Source organism: Oncorhynchus gorbuscha, linkage group LG13 (assembly GCF_021184085.1).
Source record: "Oncorhynchus gorbuscha isolate QuinsamMale2020 ecotype Even-year linkage group LG13, OgorEven_v1.0, whole genome shotgun sequence".
NCBI lineage: Eukaryota > Metazoa > Chordata > Actinopteri > Salmoniformes > Salmonidae > Oncorhynchus > Oncorhynchus gorbuscha.
The window spans coordinates 86,250,555-86,270,680 of record NC_060185.1 but is presented as its reverse complement, the minus strand read 5'-3'; the positions used below and the strand labels follow the sequence as shown (position 1 = coordinate 86,270,680).

The following is a 20,126-nucleotide window of genomic DNA, read 5'->3' as shown; positions in this document are numbered from 1 at the left end:
TGTAAGTCGTCACATCTTTCTGTGATGTATAATTAATGACCAATCAAGTCAGATGGTCAGTAGTCTTCACTTTCGATGAATCTCATTCACCAGACTCTCACCGCACTTCGCTCTGATTGGTCCGTGTAAACAACGATAGTTCACCACAGCCAACCAGTGAAACGCGGTTAATGTCGTTTCGAACATGGTTTTTCTATGCAAACCCCTCGCGCAACCATCGGGGTGACGTCACGGTTCCCAGACAACAGAGAGATGCGCACTGAGTTATAAGACGAGGCGGTTGTTCAGTGCGGTAAAAAAAAAATTGGAAGGAAAGCAATAAGCAATAAAGATCCTGCCGAATAGTTTTTTTTTAAAAAGAGGAGTTGGACATTCTGTTGAAAAGGCATATAATTTCTCATAAGGTAGGTGATAATATTTTATTGTGGTCCATATGTCTGTCTCTTAGTTGCGGACTGTTGGAAAATTGCAACTCGACAGCGTTGTTCTTGGGGTTTGGCCCTGTGCAGGTGATGGTTGTAATCCATCCTTGTCTTATTGAGGCGACCACGCAGCTGGGTCTCTTTCTCCAGATACGTTGTATCCAACAATACATTTTACATAATAGAAAGGGAGATAAAGTCGTGTAAGACAAATCATTAGCTATGATATAATTCGTGATACATTGATTTCTATTTAGCCTAATATTTTGAAAGTGGCCTATCGCAGCAAATCAACTGACCTAGCCTATATGCTATGCTGTAGATGGTTTTTAATCAAGTAGCTAGTTGTTAATAAAGCCAAAGATCCGAGTAAAGTGTTATTTTGTTCCATTGATATGGCATCAATGCAACCACACTGTAGGCTTATACGAGACGCCACAACCACACTGTAGGCTTATACGAGACGCCACAACCAAACTGTAGGCTTATACGAGACGCCACAACAACACTGTAGGCTAATAAGAGACGCCACAACAACCCTGTAGGTTTATACGAGACGCCACAACAACCCTGTAGGTTTATACGAGACGCCACAACAACCCTGTAGGTTTATACGAGACGCCACAACAACCCTGTAGGTTTATACGAGACGCCACAACAACACTGTAGGCTTATACGAGACGCCACAACAACACTGTAGGCTAATAAGAGACGCCACAACAACACTGTAGGCTTATACGAGACGCCACAACAACCCTGTAGGTTTATACGAGACGCCACAACAACCCTGTAGGTTTATACGAGACGCCACAACAACCCTGTAGGTTTATACGAGACGCCACAACAACCCTGTAGGTTTATACGAGACGCCACAACAACCCTGTAGGTTTATACGAGACGCCACAACAACACTGTAGGCTAATAAGAGACGCCACAACAACACTGTAGGCTTATACGAGACGCCACAACAACACTGTCGGCTTATACGAGACGGCACAACAACCCTGTAGGTTTATACGAGACGCCACAACAACACTGTAGGCTATCATGAGACGCCACAACAACACTGTAGGCTATCATGAGACGCCACAACCACACTGTAGGCTTATACGAGACGCCACAACAACACTGTAGACTTATACGAGACGCCACAACAACACTGTAGGTTTATACGAGATGCCACAACAACACTGTAGGCTTATACGAGACACCACAACAACACTGTAGGTTTATACGAGACGCCACAACAACACTGTCGGCTTATACGAGACGGCACAACAACACTGTAGACTTATACGAGACACCACAACAACCCTGTAGGTTTATACGAGACGCCACAACAACCCTGTAGGCTAATACGAGACGCCACAACAACCCTGTAGGTTTATACGAGACGCCACAACAACCCTGTAGGCTATCATGAGACGCCACAACCACACTGTAGGCTTATACGAGACGCCACAACAACACTGTAGGCTGTCATGAGACGCCACAACAACACTGTAGGCTAATACGTGACGCCACAACAACACTGTAGGCTAATACGTGACGCCACAACAACACTGTAGGCTTATACGAGACGCCACAACACTGTAGGCTTATACGAGACGCCACAACAACCCTGTAGGTTTATACGAGACGCCACAACAACACTGTAGGTTTACACGAGACGCCACAACAACACTGTAGACTAATAGGAGACGCCACAACAACACTGTAGACTAATAGGAGACGCCACAACAACACTGTAGACTAATAGGAGACGCCACAACAACACTGTAGACTAATAGGAGAGGCCACAACAACACTGTAGGCTTATACGAGACGCCACAACAACACTGTAGGTTTACACGAGACGCCACAACACTGTAGTCTAACATAAGACGCCAGTGAAGAAGAATAGCCTAATAGCCTATTTTACACAGCAAAATCCCCCTCATAAATGTACCCTATAAAGGACGTGGCAGGAAAAATAAACCTAATTGAGGGAGTATTTTAGACTATCAACTGCACAATGTTGAAATATCATCCCAGTTCTTTCCATTTCATTTTGATGAATGATCTATGCCCCAGCCGGCTGCGGTTCTATTAGGCCTAGTTGACTATTATAACCCTGGACATTTACTCATTTAGGACTGGGATCTTAGTGCGTTTGAGAAGTATGTTCCATCCTTTCACCATATACTGGAACCATACCCTCACTCTGTAAAACTGGAACCATACATTGTACAAAGTCCCTATGTGGGAGAGACCCCTGACTACACAACTGAAGGCCTAGCTGTTTGTACCACTACAGACATTTCACTTCATGACTTGGTAAAGGGTGGATTAAATGGAGAGATAAGAGGCAAACTCTCTAGCCTTTCATTGTGGCAAGCGAGTCAGTGTGGTGCAGGGTTGGCCAGGAGACCGACACAGCCAGGTACAGGTGAGGTCTCAAGGAGACAGAGGTCAGAAGGGCCATTTGTGGTGTTGTTCTAGATGCTAGTTTCTGTGAGTAGATGTGTGTGTCCTGTTGTTAGCTAATTAGCTCACATGGGGTATAGACAGGTATATAAGCCTACGATATACAGTGCCTTGCGAAAGTATTCGGCCCCCTTGAACTTTGCGACCTTTTGCCACATTTCAGGCTTCAAACATAAAGATATAAAACTGTATTTTTTTGTGAAGAATCAACAACAAGTGGGACACAATCATGAAGTGGAACGACATTTATTGGATATTTCAAACTTTTTTAACAAATCAAAAACTGAAAAATTGGGCGTGCAAAATTATTCAGCCCCCTTAAGTTAATACTTTGTAGCGCCACCTTTTGCTGCGATTACAGCTGTAAGTCGCTTGGGGTATGTCTCTATCAGTTTTGCACATCGAGAGACTGACATTTTTTCCCATTCCTCCTTGCAAAACAGCTCGAGCTCAGTGAGGTTGGATGGAGAGCATTTGTGAACAGCAGTTTTCAGTTCTTTCCACAGATTCTCGATTGGATTCAGGTCTGGACATTGACTTGGCCATTCTAACACCTGGATATGTTTATTTTTGAACCATTCCATTGTAGATTTTGCTTTATGTTTTGGATCATTGTCTTGTTGGAAGACAAATCTCCGTCCCAGTCTCAGGTCTTTTGCAGACTCCATCAGGTTTTCTTCCAGGATGGTCCTGTATTTGGCTACATCCATCTTCCCATCAATTTTAACCATCTTCCCTGTCCCTGCTGAAGAGAAGCAGGCCCAAACCATGATGCTGCCACCACCATGTTTGACAGTGGGGATGGTGTGTTCAGGGTGATGAGGTGTGTTGCTTTTACGCCAAACATAACGTTTTGCATTGTTGCCAAAAAGTTCAATTCTGGTTTCATCTGACCAGAGCACCTTCTTCTACATGTTTGGTGTGTCTCCCAGGTGGCTTGTGGCAAACTTTAAACAACACTTTTTTTTCGATATCTTTAAGAAATTAAGAAATGGCTTTCTTCTTGCCACTCTTTCATAAAGGCCAGATTTGTGCAATATACGACTGATTGTTGTCCTATGTACAGAGTCTCCCACCTCAGCTGTAGATCTCTGCAGTTCATCCAGAGTGATCATGGGCCTCTTGGCTGCATATCTGATCAGTCTTCTCCTTGTATGAGCTGAAAGTTTAGAGGGACGGCCAGGTCTTGGTAGATTTGCAGTGGTCTGATTCTCCTTCCATTTCAATACTATCGCTTGCACAGTGCTCCTTGGGATGTTTAAAGCTTGGGAAATCTTTTTGTATCCAAATCCGGCTTTAAACTTCTTCACAACAGTATCTCGGACCTGCCTGGGGTGTTCCTTGTTCTTCATGATGCTCTCTGCGCTTTTAATGGACCTCTGAGACTATCACAGTGCAGGTGCATTTATACGGAGACTTGATTACACACAGGTGGATTGTATTTATCATCATTAGTCATTTCTGTCAACATTGGATCATTCAGAGATCCTCACTGAACTTCTGGAGAGAGTTTGCTGCACTGCAAGTAAAGGGGCTGAATAATTTTGCACGCCCAATTTTTCAGTTTTTGATTTGTTAAAAAAGTTTGAAATATCCAATAAATGTTGTTCCACTTCATGATTGTGTTGATTGTTGTTGATTCTTCACAAAAAAATACAGTTTTATATCTTTATGTTTGAAGCCTGAAATGTGGCAAAAGGTCACAAAGTTCAAGGGGGCCGAATACTTTCGCAAGTCACTATCTACCTTTCTCCTGAGTTAGCTAGGCTTACAGATCAGCTGTAGTTTTAGTGATGCTACCTGTCTCCTTAGTTAGCTAGAGTTACAGATCAGCTGTAGTTTTAGTGATGCTACCTGTCTCCTTAGTTAGCTAGGCTTACAGATCAGCTGTAGTTTTAGTGATGCTACCTGTCTCCTTAGTTAGCTAGAGTTACAGATCAGCTGTAGTTTTAGTGATGCTACCTGTCTCCTTAGTTAGCTAGAGTTACAGATCAGCTGTAGTTTTAGTGATGCTACCTGTCTCCTGAGTTAGCTAGACTTACAGATCAGCTGTAGTGCAGTGTGATTTTGCTCAACAATTGCTACTAACATTTCTACTATTGCACTAGGCTGTGTGTGTGAGAGAGGTGGAGAGAGACGGTGATGATGCAGTTTCTCTCTGCCTGTGTGTGTGTTGTGGAAACAATGTCAGTCATGGGTCAGTACAGTGCCTCGACACTGGCAGCCCTTTCCATCAATGACCAACTGACGAACACACACTAGAGCTCAAACGCAACTGAACTGGATCTTGGACAGGAAGAGGAAGGTTAGTTTAGCAAACATTTCTGATAAACCAGTCAGTTATGAAGGAGAGTTTGTTGTGTAACAATATTACTACAGTGTGTATTTATGGACCCAGGACCAAATGTTCTCCAGGGTAACGGTGTGTGTGAAGGGGGTTTTAGCGTTAGTGAAGGTACTTATTGAGAATCGACAGGAGCATCTGTTCCTCACAGCTCAGGAGAGTAACCATGGTTACTCAACTACCTCACCAGCCATCTGTTAACAGTGTGTACAGGTGACATGTTTGGTCATCGTTTCATAACCCTTCAAGTAAAATCAAGACACGCACACGCACACCCAGAATATGTGTGGAGATTTTTAATATTTTCAGCAGCCAACAGGAGAAGATTAGGCCGACTCACAACACACAGATTAGAGGAAGATTAGGCCGACTCACAACACACAGATTAGAGGAAGATTAGGCCGACTCGCAACACACAGATTAGAGGAAGATTAGGCCGACTCACAACACACAGATTAGAGGAAGATTAGGCCGACTCGCAACACACAGATTAGAGGAAGATTAGGCCGACTCGCAACACACAGATTAGAGGAAGATTAGGCCGACTCGCAACACACAGATTAGAGGAAGATTAGGCCGACTCGCAACACACAGATTAGAGGAAGATTAGGCCGACTAGCAACGCAGATTAGAGGAAGATTAGACCGACTCGCAACGCAGATTAGAGGAAGATTAGGCCGACTCGCAACGCAGATTAGATGAAGATTAGGCCGACTCGCAACGCAGATTAGAGGAATATTAGGCCGACTCGCAATGCAGATTAGAGGAAGATTAGGCCGACTCGCAACGCAGATTAGAGGAAGATTAGGCCGACTCGCAACGCAGATTAGAGGAAGATTAGGCCGACTCGCAACGCAGATTAGAGGAAGATTAGGCCGACTCGCAACGCAGATTAGAGGAAGATTAGGCCGACTCGCAACGCAGATTAGAGGAAGTCCATTTATGCCGTGTTAAAAATGTGTAGGAAACATGACTTGTTCCTCTTTCAATCTGACCTTTCTGAATTTGGGACTTGTAGTGTGGTCTTCAAACATGCTCTTAGTAGTATCACCCACTCCAGCCTCCCTAGAACCTCTTATCACTGGGTTTACTGAACAAAAGGTGATCCAGGTGTTTTTTGGCACTAGGTAGCTAGCTAGTAAACGTAACAACACACAATAATACCAAAAATCAATATCAGCATGTGAAGTAGCTTCACTGAACAGAAGACTGTAAGTCGCTTTGGATAAAAGCGTCTGCTAAATGGCATATATTATTATTATATTATAAATATATAACAACATGCAAGATTTTACTGAGTCAGTTTGTTCATATAAGGAAATCAGTCAATTGGAATAAATAAATGAGGCTCTAATCTATGGATTTCACATGACTGGGAATACAGATATGCATCTGTTGGTCTCAGAAACTTTAAAAGAAGGTAGGTGCGTGGATCAGAACCAGTCAGTTCCACCATTTGCCTTATGCAGGGTGACACATCTCCTTTGCATAGTGTTGATCAGGCTGTTAATAGTGGTCTGTGGAATGTTGTCCCACTCCTTTACAATTTAGAAAGATGGGTCAGGTGATCTGGGTCAGGTGATCTGGGTCAGGTGATGTTCTCTAAACAATGCTCTGATTGTTGAGGGAGGTTGAGATGTTTACAGTAAACCCTGTGTGTGAATATAACCCAGCGAACAATGGGGGATGGAAGGACAACGCCTCACTGTCTCACTGGCCCACTTTCCTTCTGTCCTGCAGTTTGTTGTGCTGTGGCATTCCCAGCTGATGGGGGAGAGGCAGTGTTTCACTACTCAACGGACCTAATGTAGGGCGTAATGGTCTAGGCCTAGAATCTACACCAGCAGAATGCTCTACACTCTACCTTGTTACAATGACTGTATTTCTTGAGTCATCTCGCTTGCTCTGTCTGTGTCTGTCTGTCTGTCTGTCTGTCTGTCTGTCTGTCTGTCTGTCTGTCTGTCTGTCTGTCTGTCTGTCTGTCTGTCTGTCTGTCTGTCTGTCTGTCTGTCTGTCTGTCTGTCTGTCTGTCTGTCTGTCTGTCTGTCTGTCTGTCTGTCTGTCTGTCTGTCTGTCTGTCTGTCTGTCTGTCTGTCTGTCTGTCTGTCTGTCTGTCTGTCTGTCTGTCTGTCTGTCTGTCTGTCTGTCTGTCTGTCTGTCTGTCTGTCTGTCTGTCTGTCTGTCTGTCTGTCTGTCTGTCTGTCTGTCTGTCTGTCTGTCTGTCTGTCTGTCTGTCTGTCTGTCTGTCTGTCTGTCTGTCTGTCTGTCTGTCTGTCTGTCTGTCTGTCTGTCTGTCTGTCTGTCTGTCTGTCTGTCTGTCTGTCTGTCTGTCTGTCTGTCTGTCTGTCTGTCTGTCTGTCTGTCTGTCTGTCTGTCTGTCTGTCTGTCTGTCTGTCTGTCTGTCTGTCTGTCTGTCTGTCTGTCTGTCTGTCTGTCTGTCTGTCTGTCTGTCTGTCTGTCTGTCTGTCTGTCTGTCTGTCTGTCTGTCTGTCTGTCTGTCTGTCTGTCTGTCTGTCTGTCTGTCTGTCTGTCTGTCTGTCTGTCTGTCTGTCTGTCTGTCTGTCTGTCTGTCTGTCTGTCTGTCTGTCTGTCTGTCTGTCTGTCTGTCTGTCTGTCTGTCTGTCTGTCTGTCTGTCTGTCTGTCTGTCTGTCTGTCTGTCTGTCTGTCTGTCTGTCTGTCTGTCTGTCTGTCTGTCTGTCTGTCTGTCTGTCTGTCTGTCTGTCTGTCTGTCTGTCTGTCTGTCTGTCTGTCTGTCTGTCTGTCTGTCTGTCTGTCTGTCTGTCTGTCTGTCTGTCTGTCTGTCTGTCTGTCTGTCTGTCTGTCTGTCTGTCTGTCTGTCTGTCTGTCTGTCTGTCTGTCTGTCTGTCTGTCTGTCTGTCTGTCTGTCTGTCTGTCTGTCTGTCTGTCTGTCTGTCTGTCTGTCTGTCTGTCTGTCTGTCTGTCTGTCTGTCTGTCTGTCTGTCTGTCTGTCTGTCTGTCTGTCTGTCTGTCTGTCTGTCTGTCTGTCTGTCTGTCTGTCTGTCTGTCTGTCTGTCTGTCTGTCTGTCTGTCTGTCTGTCTGTCTGTCTGTCTGTCTGTCTGTCTGTCTGTCTGTCTGTCTGTCTGTCTGTCTGTCTGTCTGTCTGTCTGTCTGTCTGTCTGTCTGTCTGTCTGTCTGTCTGTCTGTCTGTCTGTCTGTCTGTCTGTCTGTCTGTCTGTCTGTCTGTCTGTCTGTCTGTCTGTCTGTCTGTCTGTCTGTCTGTCTGTCTGTCTGTCTGTCTGTCTGTCTGTCTGTCTGTCTGTCTGTCTGTGCGAGGGCGAGCGGGCGAGAGAGAGGGCGAGGAGCAAGAGAGAGTCTGTCTGTCTCCCGCTCTATCGCTCGCTCTCTTGCTCTCTCACTCTCTCCCTCACTCTCTCACTCTCTCTCACACAGCTAGTGGTCACAGCTAGTAGCTACTTCCTATTTTAAGTGTGAATGATTGACTCTGTGTTTGGACTCTTCTTGCCGTGACTGTAGTCCATTGTTAGTTGGATAGAGGGCAGAGAGGTTAGGCCAATCAGGTTCAGGGGTGTGAGTCACGATGCACTCAGGCTTTGCATGATGTCATGAGAAAGATGTGCTGTACTAGTTTATTTGTACTTTACTTCTTCCTTTAGGTTGCTAGCAAATGTATAGGTTGGACGTATGTGTGTGTAAACACTTCCTCATAGAAGGGTTGAAACCGCTAGCTGACAGACTTCTCTGGTATGATGACTCTGACTACTAGTTAAGAACAGAGCTGTGTGTTTCTAGAAATACAACTGGAAGCATGTGGCCATGCGTTTGACCTACACAGGGAGAACGGTCATACAACAGTGACATTGTACAATGACAACTAGGGGTCAAAATGTTATTTTGTGATTATTTTGTTGTTTATTTTAACTGTTATTTTCACAAAATGTATCTGCTGTTATTTCTTACAACCAACAAGAACTCTTGAACATCAGATCAGCTGTTACTTAAACCAATTCCAGCTTCCACTTCCAATCATCTGCCCTGGGATCTCTCAGTAATTTCAACCCAATTTTCAGGCGACCCAAAAGGAAACTCCGGCATTAGAGAGGCAAGAGACGGGGATCCTGGTGAGATTAACCGTAAATCCGGCCACCTTTTCCTTCCATTCTACTGGCTAATGTACAGTCACTTGATAATAAGAGAATGACCTTGCAGATTTTTTACCAACGGGACTCTTGGAACACGATAGATTCTCCATTCACCGGGCGGACAGGGCAGTAGAGTCTGTGAAATTGAGGGGGGAGGGGTTTACCTCGGTCAACTACAACTAGTGTACCAATTTGCATACCGCCCCAACAGATCCATGGGATGACGCAATCTCAATTTCTTTCCACAACTGCCCACACCCACCTAGATAAGAACACCTATGTGAGAATGCTGTTCATTGATTACAGCTCAACGTTCAACACCATTGTCCCCTCCAAGCTCGTCACCAAGCTTAGGACTCCTGTACTGAACACCTCCCTCTGCAACTGGAACCTGGACCACCCCAGGTGGTGAGGGTAGGAACATCACCTCTACCACACTGACCCTAAACACAGGGGTGCGTGCTTAGTCCCCCCTGTACTCCCTGTTCACCCACGACTGTGTGGCCACGCACAACTCCTACACCATGATCAAGTTCCCTGACAACACGACGTTGGTAGGCCTGATCACCGGTGACGATGAGTCAGCCTACAGGGAGGAGGTCAGGGACCTGACAGTGTGGTGCCGGAGAAACAACCTCTCCCTCAATGTCAGCAAGACAAAGGAGCTGATCGTGGACTACAGGAAATGGGGGGCGAGTGACAACCACTGGCTAAAGGGACTCCTGGCTAAAGGGACTCCTGGCTAAAGGGACTCCTGGCTGAAGGGACTCCTGGCTAAAAAGGGACTCCTGGCTAAAAAGGGACTCCTGGCTAAAAAGGGACTCCTGGCTAAAAAGGGACTCCTGGCTAAAAAGGGACTCCTGGCTAAAAAGGGACTCCTGGCTAAAAAGGACTCCTGGCTAAAAAGGACTCCTGGCTAAAAAGGGACTCCTGGCTAAAAGGACTCCTGGCTAAAGGGACTCCTGGCTAAAAAGGGACTCCTGGCTAAAAAGGGACTCCTGGCTAAAAAGGGACTCCTGGCTAAAAAGGGACTCCTGGCTAAAAAGGGACTCCTGGCTAAAAAGGGACTCCTGGCTAAAAAGGGACTCCTGGCTAAAAAGGGACTCCTGGCTAAAAAGGGACTCCTGGCTAAAGGGACTCCTGGCTAAAGGGACTCCTAGGGACTTTCTCTCACACACACTTGTCTATTGTTTGCTCCAGCCTGTGTTGACTCTCTGCAGGGCTGTGGAACTGCAACAATACATTTGTTTGTGCCTCTCCTCCAATCTCTCTTTTTTCCCTAAATGCTCCTCCTCTCTGTTCGGTTACATTCAACATAGGTTTATTGGCTTCATTATAGGAGCAATACAAAAGGAATTGTGTTTACGCATTAGAATAAACGTTAAACACCCTCCCCCTCCCTCCCTCCCCCTCCCTCCCTCCCTCCCTCCCTCCCTCCCTCCCTCCCTCCCTCCCTCCCCCTCCCTCCCCCTCCTCCCTCCCTCCCTCCCTCCCTCCCTCCCTCCCTCCCTCCCTTTTCACCTCTTCCCTTCCCCTCTCTTTCTACAGGTGTCTCTGTTGTATAGCAGATGAATTTTGAGCAGCCTCCTCCGTACCAGGCCCCTGGTTACCCCCAGCAGGGTTACCCCCAGCAGGGTTACCCCCAGCAAGGATACCCTCCCCAGGGTTACCCCGTAAACATGGAGCAACCTGGAGGATTCCCTCCTCAAAACCCAGGCTACCCTGCTGGCCCTGGGGGACCGCCTGGACCCTACCCCGGCCAGGGACAAGCAGGCCCCTACCAGGAGGGCTACCCTGGACAGCCCCAGTTTGGATGGCAAGGAGGACCACCCCCAGGACCCATGTATGGAGAGGCACCTAAAAACACAGGTGAGAGGGAGAACGAGGAGAGTGGAAGAGGGGTGAGGGGAGGAAAAGAAGTGTGAGAAGGAGGGGGGTGAGGAGCATGAATGTCTCATATGCTGTGTGATGGCAATAACAAATGAATGATTGATTGATCTGTATATTGAAATATAGGCCTAAGTAAGTTACGGTATTAAGACTGAACAGGTCCGCTCTTAGGCCTACAGCTGTGTGGTTATACAAGGATACTATACAAAGACCACTAATGATAGTGACATGACTTATTATCATAATACTAATAATAATAACAATAAGGAGATCAAGAAGAAGGAGGGTATAGTTGTGAGAGCTGTGTGTATATTATGTGTGACAAACAGGTGCTGTTATATTACAGTATCATTGTTCTGCCTGTTTGGAACAGTGTAAATAACACTAAATACATTGTAAGTAATACTGTTCTAACAAAAAATATTTTTAAAGCCTTGATCACAGCAGAGCAAAGATTAAAACGGCCAAATCTGTGAAATTGCTTTATGCAACATTTTGCTGCTGCATGAGGTTCACAGAATCAGTAAGTTATTAAACACACAGTCAAACAGGAAACAGAATCTGTCTTATTTCTGGAGATGTCTGTATGTATATGGAGGATTTATGAAGACAGGCACATTTAACAGTTGATTATAGACTTCATTGAATTGGGGCTTCCTCTCTCCTCAACTGTCTTAGACAATTAGGCTAAGGCAAGGAATGTTACCTCCTCTCTGCTGCGGCCTCCGCCACATTGTTCTCAATCCCAATATGCTGGTTAACTTCGGTATTATGCACATAGGTAAAGGTGCCAGTTCTACGGCACACTGAAGATTGTTTCAGAACGGTGGACAGCGACCGTATCCAATGACCGTGTCCAATGACCGTGTCCAATGACCGTGTCCAATGACCGTGTCCAATGACCGTGTCCAATGACCGTGTCCAATGACCGTGTCCAATGACCGTGTCCAATGACCGTGTCCAATGACCGTGTCCAATGACCGTGTCCAATGACCGTGTCCAATGACCGTGTCCAATGACCGTGTCCAATGACCGTGTCCAATGACTGTGTCCAATGACCGTGTCCAATGACTGTGTCCAATGACCGTGTCCAATGACCGTGTCCAATGACTGTGTCCAATGACTGTGTCCAATGACTGTGTCCAATGACTGTGTCCAATGACTGTGTCCAATGACCGTGTCCAATGATGGACAAAGCACATTTGTTATAAAATAATATTAGATTGATTAGTGTTGCACCATTATTTTAACATAGTATAACCATATCACATGTCTTAGAGTGATGAACTGTCCCACCCCGTGGCCTCCACAATGGATTAGTCCACTCAGACAGACGTAAATCAGACGGGTGTCTTGTGATTGACTAAAGAAATCTCTATGGACCAAATAATCAACCAGTCGACTAAATGGGGTCCCTACCTTGACTTCTCTGAATGCAAAGACGCTGGAGGTGCTTTGGGAGTGGTGCAGCGGTCTAAGGCACCGTTAGCGCTAGCACTACAGACCCTGGTTTGATTCCAGGCTCTATCACAACCAGCCATGATTGGTAGTCCCATAGGGCGGTGCACAATTGGTCCAGCGTCATCCAGGTTTGGCCAGGGGTAGACCGTCATTGTAAATAAGAATTTGTTCTTAACTGACTTGCCTAATTAAATTAAATATTCCAGAGCTAGATTGAACTTGTCAACTAATCATCAAGCCCTTGACTAGGTGAATCAGGTGAGCTGGTTCAGGCCCTTGACTAGGTGAATCAGGTGAGCTGGTTCAGGCCCTTGACTAGGTGAATCAGGTGAGCTGGTTCAGGCCCTTGACTAGGTGAATCAGGTGAGCTGGTTCAGGCCATTGACTAGGTGAGTCAGGTGAGCTGGTTCAGGCCCTTGACTAGGTGAATCAGGTGAGCTGGTTCAGGCCCTTGACTAGGTGAATCAGGTGAGCTGGTTCAGGCCCTTGACTAGGTGAATCAGGTGAGCTGGTTCAGGCCCTTGACTAGGTGAATCATGTGAGCTGGTTCAGGCCCTTGACTAGGTGAATCATGTGAGCTGGTTCAGGCCCTTGACTAGGTGAATCATGTGAGCTGGTTCAGGCCCTTGACTAGGTGAATCATGTGAGCTGGTTCAGGCCCTTGACTAGGTGAATCAGGTGAGCTTGTTCAGGCCCTTGACTAGGTGAATCAGGTGAGCTGGTTCAGGCCCTTGACTAGGTGAATCAGGTGAGCTGGTTCAGGCCCTTGACTAGGTGAATCAGGTGAGCTTGTTCAGGCCCTTGACTAGGCGAATCAGGTGAGTTGGTTCAGGCCCTTGACTAGGTGAATCAGGTGAGCTGGTTCAGGCCCTTGACTAGGTGAATCACGTGAGCTGGTTCAGGCCCTTGACTAGGTGAATCAGGTGAGCTGGTTCAGGCCCTTGAATAGGTGAATCAGGTGAGCTGGTTCAGGCCCTTGACTAGGTGAATCAGGTGAGCTGGCCACTCTACCATAAAGGTGGAGTGCAGAAGAGATTGTTGTTCTTCTGGAAGGTTCTCCCATCTCTAGAGCTCTGCCAGAGTGACCATCGGGTTCTGGTCAGCTCCCTGACGAAGGACCTTCTCCCTCGATTGCTCAGTTTGGCCGGGCGGCCAGCTCTAGGAAGAGTCTTGGTGGTTCTAAACTTCTTCTACCAGTTTAAAAATGATGAAGGCCACTGTGTTCTTGGGGACCTTCAATGCTGCAAAAATGTTTTTGGTACATTTCCCCAGATCTGTGCCTCGACACAATCCTGTCTCAGAGCTCTGTGGAAAATTCCTTCCTCATGGTGGACTCCAAGTTGGAGAAACATCTCAAGGATGATCAATGGAAACAGGATGCACCTGAGCTCAATTTTGTGTCTCATAACAAAGGGTCTGAATACTTATGTACAAAGTTTTTTTTTTATATACATTTGCAAAAATGTCTAAACTTGTTTTTGCTCTGTCATTATGGGGTGTTGTGTGTAGATTGAATCATTTGATTTAATCCATTTTAGAATAAGGCTGTAACGTGGAGAAAGTCAAGGGGTCTGAATACTTTCTGAATGTACTGTACACGGTTCTTTTATATCAGCATCCCCTTGTGTGTTCTTAAAGGTGAAGTTTGTTGTAGCTAACCACATGATAGCCAGATCAGTTTCTGCCTTTGTTCTTGTCATATAAAGGGGTATTGTCTAAATCAGAAAGGTAACTTTACAGACTTTAGTCAGGCCCTGTATTTGTTCACCTGGATGATACCTTCTCAGTGGTTTCTTAGTGGCAGTCCACTATTCACCAGGCAACGGGACTTGAATGCTGCATTCATAACCAAGTGGGAGGTGGGAATTTACCAGTTGGATGCATTCACTCGCTTGTGACTGACCAGCTGAAATTGGTCTTATGTAGCAAAAGAAATAAAAGTAGAGACTCAGAGCTACAAAATGGTATATCTTACAACTGCAATTGAGGAACAATGGGAAAGTAGATCAACTTGTAAACTCACTTGAGAAAAGGGCCTTTGATACCTACAAGTCCTGTTCCCAGCCGTCTCTAAGGATTCACACGTGAGGTCGCGCGCTAAACAGTGAAGTAAAGATGAAGACTAAAAGGGGTAGCTTGCAATATGGACCAATTCCAGGTAAATGTTACTTGTCTAAATTGATGGGTCATGTGAAATAAATGCTGTGACCCCCAGCCACATCCCACGTCAGTAAAAGTAGACATTTCCAAATTCCTTAAACCAGACAGATATTTCCAAAAGGGGAAGAAAACAAAAGTGTACAAACTAAGCATTTGTGTTTAGTGGGTTGGCTAGATTAGAGGCAGTAGGGATGTTCTCTTGAACAGTGTGAATTTGTGCCAAGTACTTTTGGGTTAAGGGAAATGCAAGTAAAAAAGTACATTTTCTTTATGAATGCAGTGAAGTAAATGTAGACAAATATATACCACAAACTACTTAAGTAGTATTCACATTTTTTACACCAATGCCTTGATACCAGTGCATATTTCATATACTGTTGCACTTACAGTATTCCATAAAGGAGTTGAAACCGGAGTGAGGTGCACATGTACATAAACAGATGCATGTGGTGGACACTTCATACGTGATGTTACGACCACACATCAATAGTCGTATATCTCAACATTTTGCTAAGTGGATGGTCTCTACAGAAGGTTAAACATTACAGCCAAATGGTTACTTGCATAGTAGCAATATCAGAAAGATGGTGTCAAACTAAACCAAATATACAGCATGTACAATAATGATATGGGTGAGAGACGAGGTAGTTATATGCCTACAATCAAGGGTAAAATGGCTGAGCAGCAGGATAACAAACAAATAGCAGCAACGTATGGTGTGTGTTAGGAGAGAGTCATGTGAATAGAGGCACTGTTGATAGTGCTGGTAACTGGTCTGTCCAAACCACGCATGAACAAGGGAATCTATATTCAGAGAGCCTGTTTCTGTCCTGCCCTTGACTTTGGTGCAGGGCATGTGATGTCCATAGCCTCTTCATTGCAAAACTCCCTGATCTCCTCAAAAACCACCGTGTTGGGGGGGGGGGGGGGGGAATTCGAAGACGTGGATGTCGATTAAAGGCAGCCCTCTGCACCTCTCTGATTCAGAGGGGTTGGGTTAAATGCCGAATACACATTTCAGTTGAATACATTCATTTGGACAACTGACTAGGTATCCCCTTTCCTTTCAAGTGTTTTCTTTCCAGTCGTATTTGGTAAATACCACCTTCCTACTTGGTTATGAACACAGTGAACTTACTGCTTGGCAACTGTTGCTAGAGAGCAGTCCTTTTTGTACTGGGGTAGTACCTTGCCACTCAGGTAACACATAGCTGACCTGACTCACTCCAGATGGCAGCCTTTGTAAGGTGTGAGAGTGTGTGTGCACAGTAATGATTAACAGAAAATATACCAAAGATAACAAGAAGAGTAGGTTGTTAGGACTTGTGTATTCCAAGTATGTGTGTTCCAAGGGCGGCAGGTAGCCTAGCGGTTAGAGCGTTTGGCCAGTAACCGAAAGGTTGCTGGTTTGAGTTCCCAAGCCGACAAGGTGAAAAATCTGTCTGTGCCCTTTGTTAAGGTTTAACTTTAAATGAATGTTTTCCTCTCTCTCTCTCTCCCCATCCCTCCCTTCCTCTAGTGTACGTGGTGGAGGAGAGAAGGAGAGATGATTCAGGAGACACGTGTCTGACTGCCTGTTGGACGGCTCTCTGCTGCTGCTGCTTGTGGGACATGCTCACATAACCTCTGACCCCTGACACTTACCCTTATCTGCTTTGACCCTTACCCTTTAACTCCTAACCCTTAACCCATAGTTCCTCTCATCTGTAATAGAAAACAAGTACTGGGAGAAATAGAACACTATGAGTATCTGGGAAACCAGGCCTGGTATTTATAGCGGACTTTGAAAAGCCCTTTGATAAAGTACAACCAGAATTTATATGTAAATGCCTGGACCATTTTAATTTGGAGAGTCTCTTATAAGATGGCTTAAAGTTATGTATAGTAACCCCAGGTGTAAAATGGCAAATAATGGCTACTTCTCTGGAAGTATTACATTGTCAAGAGGAGTAAAACAAGGTTGTCCACTATCGGCATATCTATTTATTATTGCCATCTAAATGTCAGCTATTCAAATCAGATCCAACCATAACATCAAGGGACTAGAAACACAGGGCTTAAAAACAAAGGTGTCATTGTACGCTGATCATTCATGTTTTCTTTTAAATGTGCAATTTGGATCCCTGCACAGCCTCCTAGAGGATGTAGAACCTTTTCTAACCTCTGGATTACAACCAGAATGATGATAAATGCACCATATTACGTATTGGATCACTAAAAAAGACAACTTTAACATTACCGTATAGTTTACCAATAAAATGGTCTGACGATGATGTAGTGGACATACTTGGTATACATATCCCAAAAGAAAGAAATGATCTCGATACAATATATATTTATAGAAAGTTAGCCAAATTAGATACCATTTTACCATGGAAAGGACGACTTCTGTTTATTTGTGGAAAAATGGCCCTGATTGAATTTCTTTTTCATATCCCAGTTGACCTATTTACTTCCTTAAGGCCCTGCCTACACCTAACGACTTGTTTATTCAATTATATGAGCAAAAAAGTTCCACCTTATTTTTAATGGCAAGCCGGAGAAAAGTCTCTAGCAAATAAAACAAAAAAAGGTTTAAAAAATGTTATAATCTTCGTAAATGATATAATAAATAGGACTGGTGGAATTATGTCACACATGCAGTTAACAACAAAGTATGGAAATGTCTGCTCTCTCTAAAATTATAACCAACTGATGGCAGCATTGTGGAAAGGGGAGGTAAGGAACGTGACTGTCGCCCCGGCATTAAAGACCAAAATTGGTTAAAGAAAATTGTGGTAAATAAAAAGTACAACCGTTTCTTTTAAGGACCAGAATATTGACAGCTGCACCATAAAGGATGATAAATAGTTGGGAGACTTTCAATGTACTGATTCCATGGTACCTGGTTTATGAACTGATACACAAAACAACACTAGATTCAAAACTTTGAGTTTTTCCATTTAAATTATTATCCACAATTCTGGCAACCAACATAATGTCATATATATGGGAGATACAACCATCCCAGCTCGTCCGATTTTGCTGTGAAGAGACAGAGACATTAGATCACTTGTTTTGGTACTGCCCTGATGTAGCTTTTTTTTGGTCGGAGGTTCAGGAATGTCAACATTTACCTGGAGCTATCTCTGCAAATAGCACTGCTGGGTGATTTGAAAAGTCATAGTCAATTGATCAATAATGTAATAATACTCTTAGCACAATTTTTAAAATGTAATTTACAATCTGTAGGAACTGAGAATATAAAGTTTCAGAGCTTTTGTGGAACATCCCAGCACAGTGGAAATCTATATATAGATGGGAGGGGTTGAGTGTAGCTGAAGGCTGGGATGATAATGTAAAATATATTGTCCATAAATTGTAGGTAGTATGTATAGGCAGGAAGTAGAAGCCTAAGTATCGTTGTCCATTAGTTTACTTCAATTAGGGGAGTTGTGGTAGGGTTAGGGGAAAATAAGAAAGTTATTAAAGTCCCTCATTTTATCCTAACCTCTAACCCCTAAGGTTTAACCCCTAACCCTGATCTACCTGTTACACTGTCCCTCCATCTGGCCTTACTTCCTGTTACTGGCCTTACTTCCTGTTAGTCCACCTCAATCCTTCTCTTTCCCCTAACTATCAGCCTTACCCCCTAACTATCAGCCTTACCCCCTAACTATCAGCCGTACCCCTTGCACTCCTGCTTTCCTTCCCAAACGTCCAGCCTGAACCCCTGTGCCTCCTGAACAATGGTAGCATTATATTGATAACCTCTATGTATCTATCCTTGTGCTCCTACACCTGACCTAACCCCTCTGTAGCAGTTTAGCTACAATACCTTCCCTAAATCTCAGGCACTGTACTGTAGATATTGCTTCATGTGGAACACAAATTCATTCTCAAACACCACACACACAATATGCACTCATATCTCAGGCGTTCTACGGTAGATGACACAACATACACGAACACACACACACACACACACACACACACCATTCTCTCTCTCTCTCTCGCTCTCGCTCTCGCTCTCGCTCTCGCTCTCGCTCTCGCTCGCTCTCGCTCTCGCTCTCTCTCTCTCTCTCTCTCTCTCTCTCATGCACTTTAACATCTTACCTCTGTAAGGTACTTCTCCTGCCTCCCTCCATCCTCCCAAACAAACCTCTAGTCATACCACCCCCTAAACCCTATACCACCCTAACGAATGACTCTCTACACCGTATCTGTCATGGCTACCTAGACCATTGGGTGCCAGTAAGCTACAGTGGCCCTTGCCAACCCCCTGCCCTTGATGTACCATGCTGAAGCTTGAATTGTCCTCCGTTATGTTTGCACAACAGCTACTGTGGTTTCCTGTTTGCCTTAGGATGAATCCTATGAGCTGGTTTCCTGTTTGCCTTAGGATGAATCCTATGAGCTGGTTTCCTGTTTGTCTTAGGATGAATCCTATGAGCTGGTTTCCTGTTTGTCTTAGGATGAATCCTATGAGCTGGTTTCCTGTTTGTCTTAGGATGAATCCTATGAGCTGGTTTCCTGTTTGTCTTAGGATGAATCCTATGAGCTGGTTTCCTGTTTGTCTTAGGATGAATCCTATGAGCTGGTTTCCTGTTTGTCTTAGGATGAATCCTATGAGCTGGTTTCCTGTTTGTCTTAGGATGAATCCTATGAGCTGGTTTCTTGTTTGTCTTAGGATGAATCCTATGAGCTGGTTTCCTGTTTGTCTTAGGATGAATCCTATGAGCTGGTTTCCTGTTTGTCTTAGGATGAATCCTATGAGCTGGCATCGAATGCATTTTGTTAAAGACAATGACAATGAATATTTGAATGTTTGAGTACATGTAATATTGTTCAATGCTTGCAACGTTTTTTCCCTGTTTAATTTCTAGATCCTGGATGAATATGATTTGATTGCTATGTTACTTTTAATATTCTCATTCTTTGAAGGAGAGAACATGAAACATAAAAAAGTGAATGTTTGTTATGTAGATGCCTTTGCCTGACATGAAAATCTTGCGTAAAGAATAAATTATTCCCAAAAAGAGTCAACATTGTCTGGTGTCTTTCACTCTGATCTGTGTTCAGTCAGTCAGTTGTGGGTATGTCTGTGTGTTTTACTGTGCTTGCTGTAGCAGAAGTTGGGGGTGTTATAGATCTCTATGGTTGGTAATTGGTTCCAGGATAGATCTGAGTCTATTTATACCACTGGAGTGCTGTGACCTTGGCTGGGGAGTCACACTGGAGTGCTGTGACCTTGGCTGGGGAGTCACACTGCACTGCTGTG

The 20,126-nt window shown here is 44.6% G+C and overlaps 1 long non-coding RNA gene across 1 annotated transcript; it reads left to right on the top strand.

Annotated features, from left to right (window-relative positions):
* Positions 1–235: 235 nt before the first annotated feature.
* Positions 236–19,886, top strand: LOC123993637. Its single transcript, XR_006831486.1, has 3 exons — positions 236–404; positions 10,904–11,224; positions 16,386–19,886. It is a non-coding gene; the product is annotated as an uncharacterized LOC123993637 (long non-coding RNA).
* The last annotated feature ends 240 nt before the right edge of the window (positions 19,887–20,126 follow it).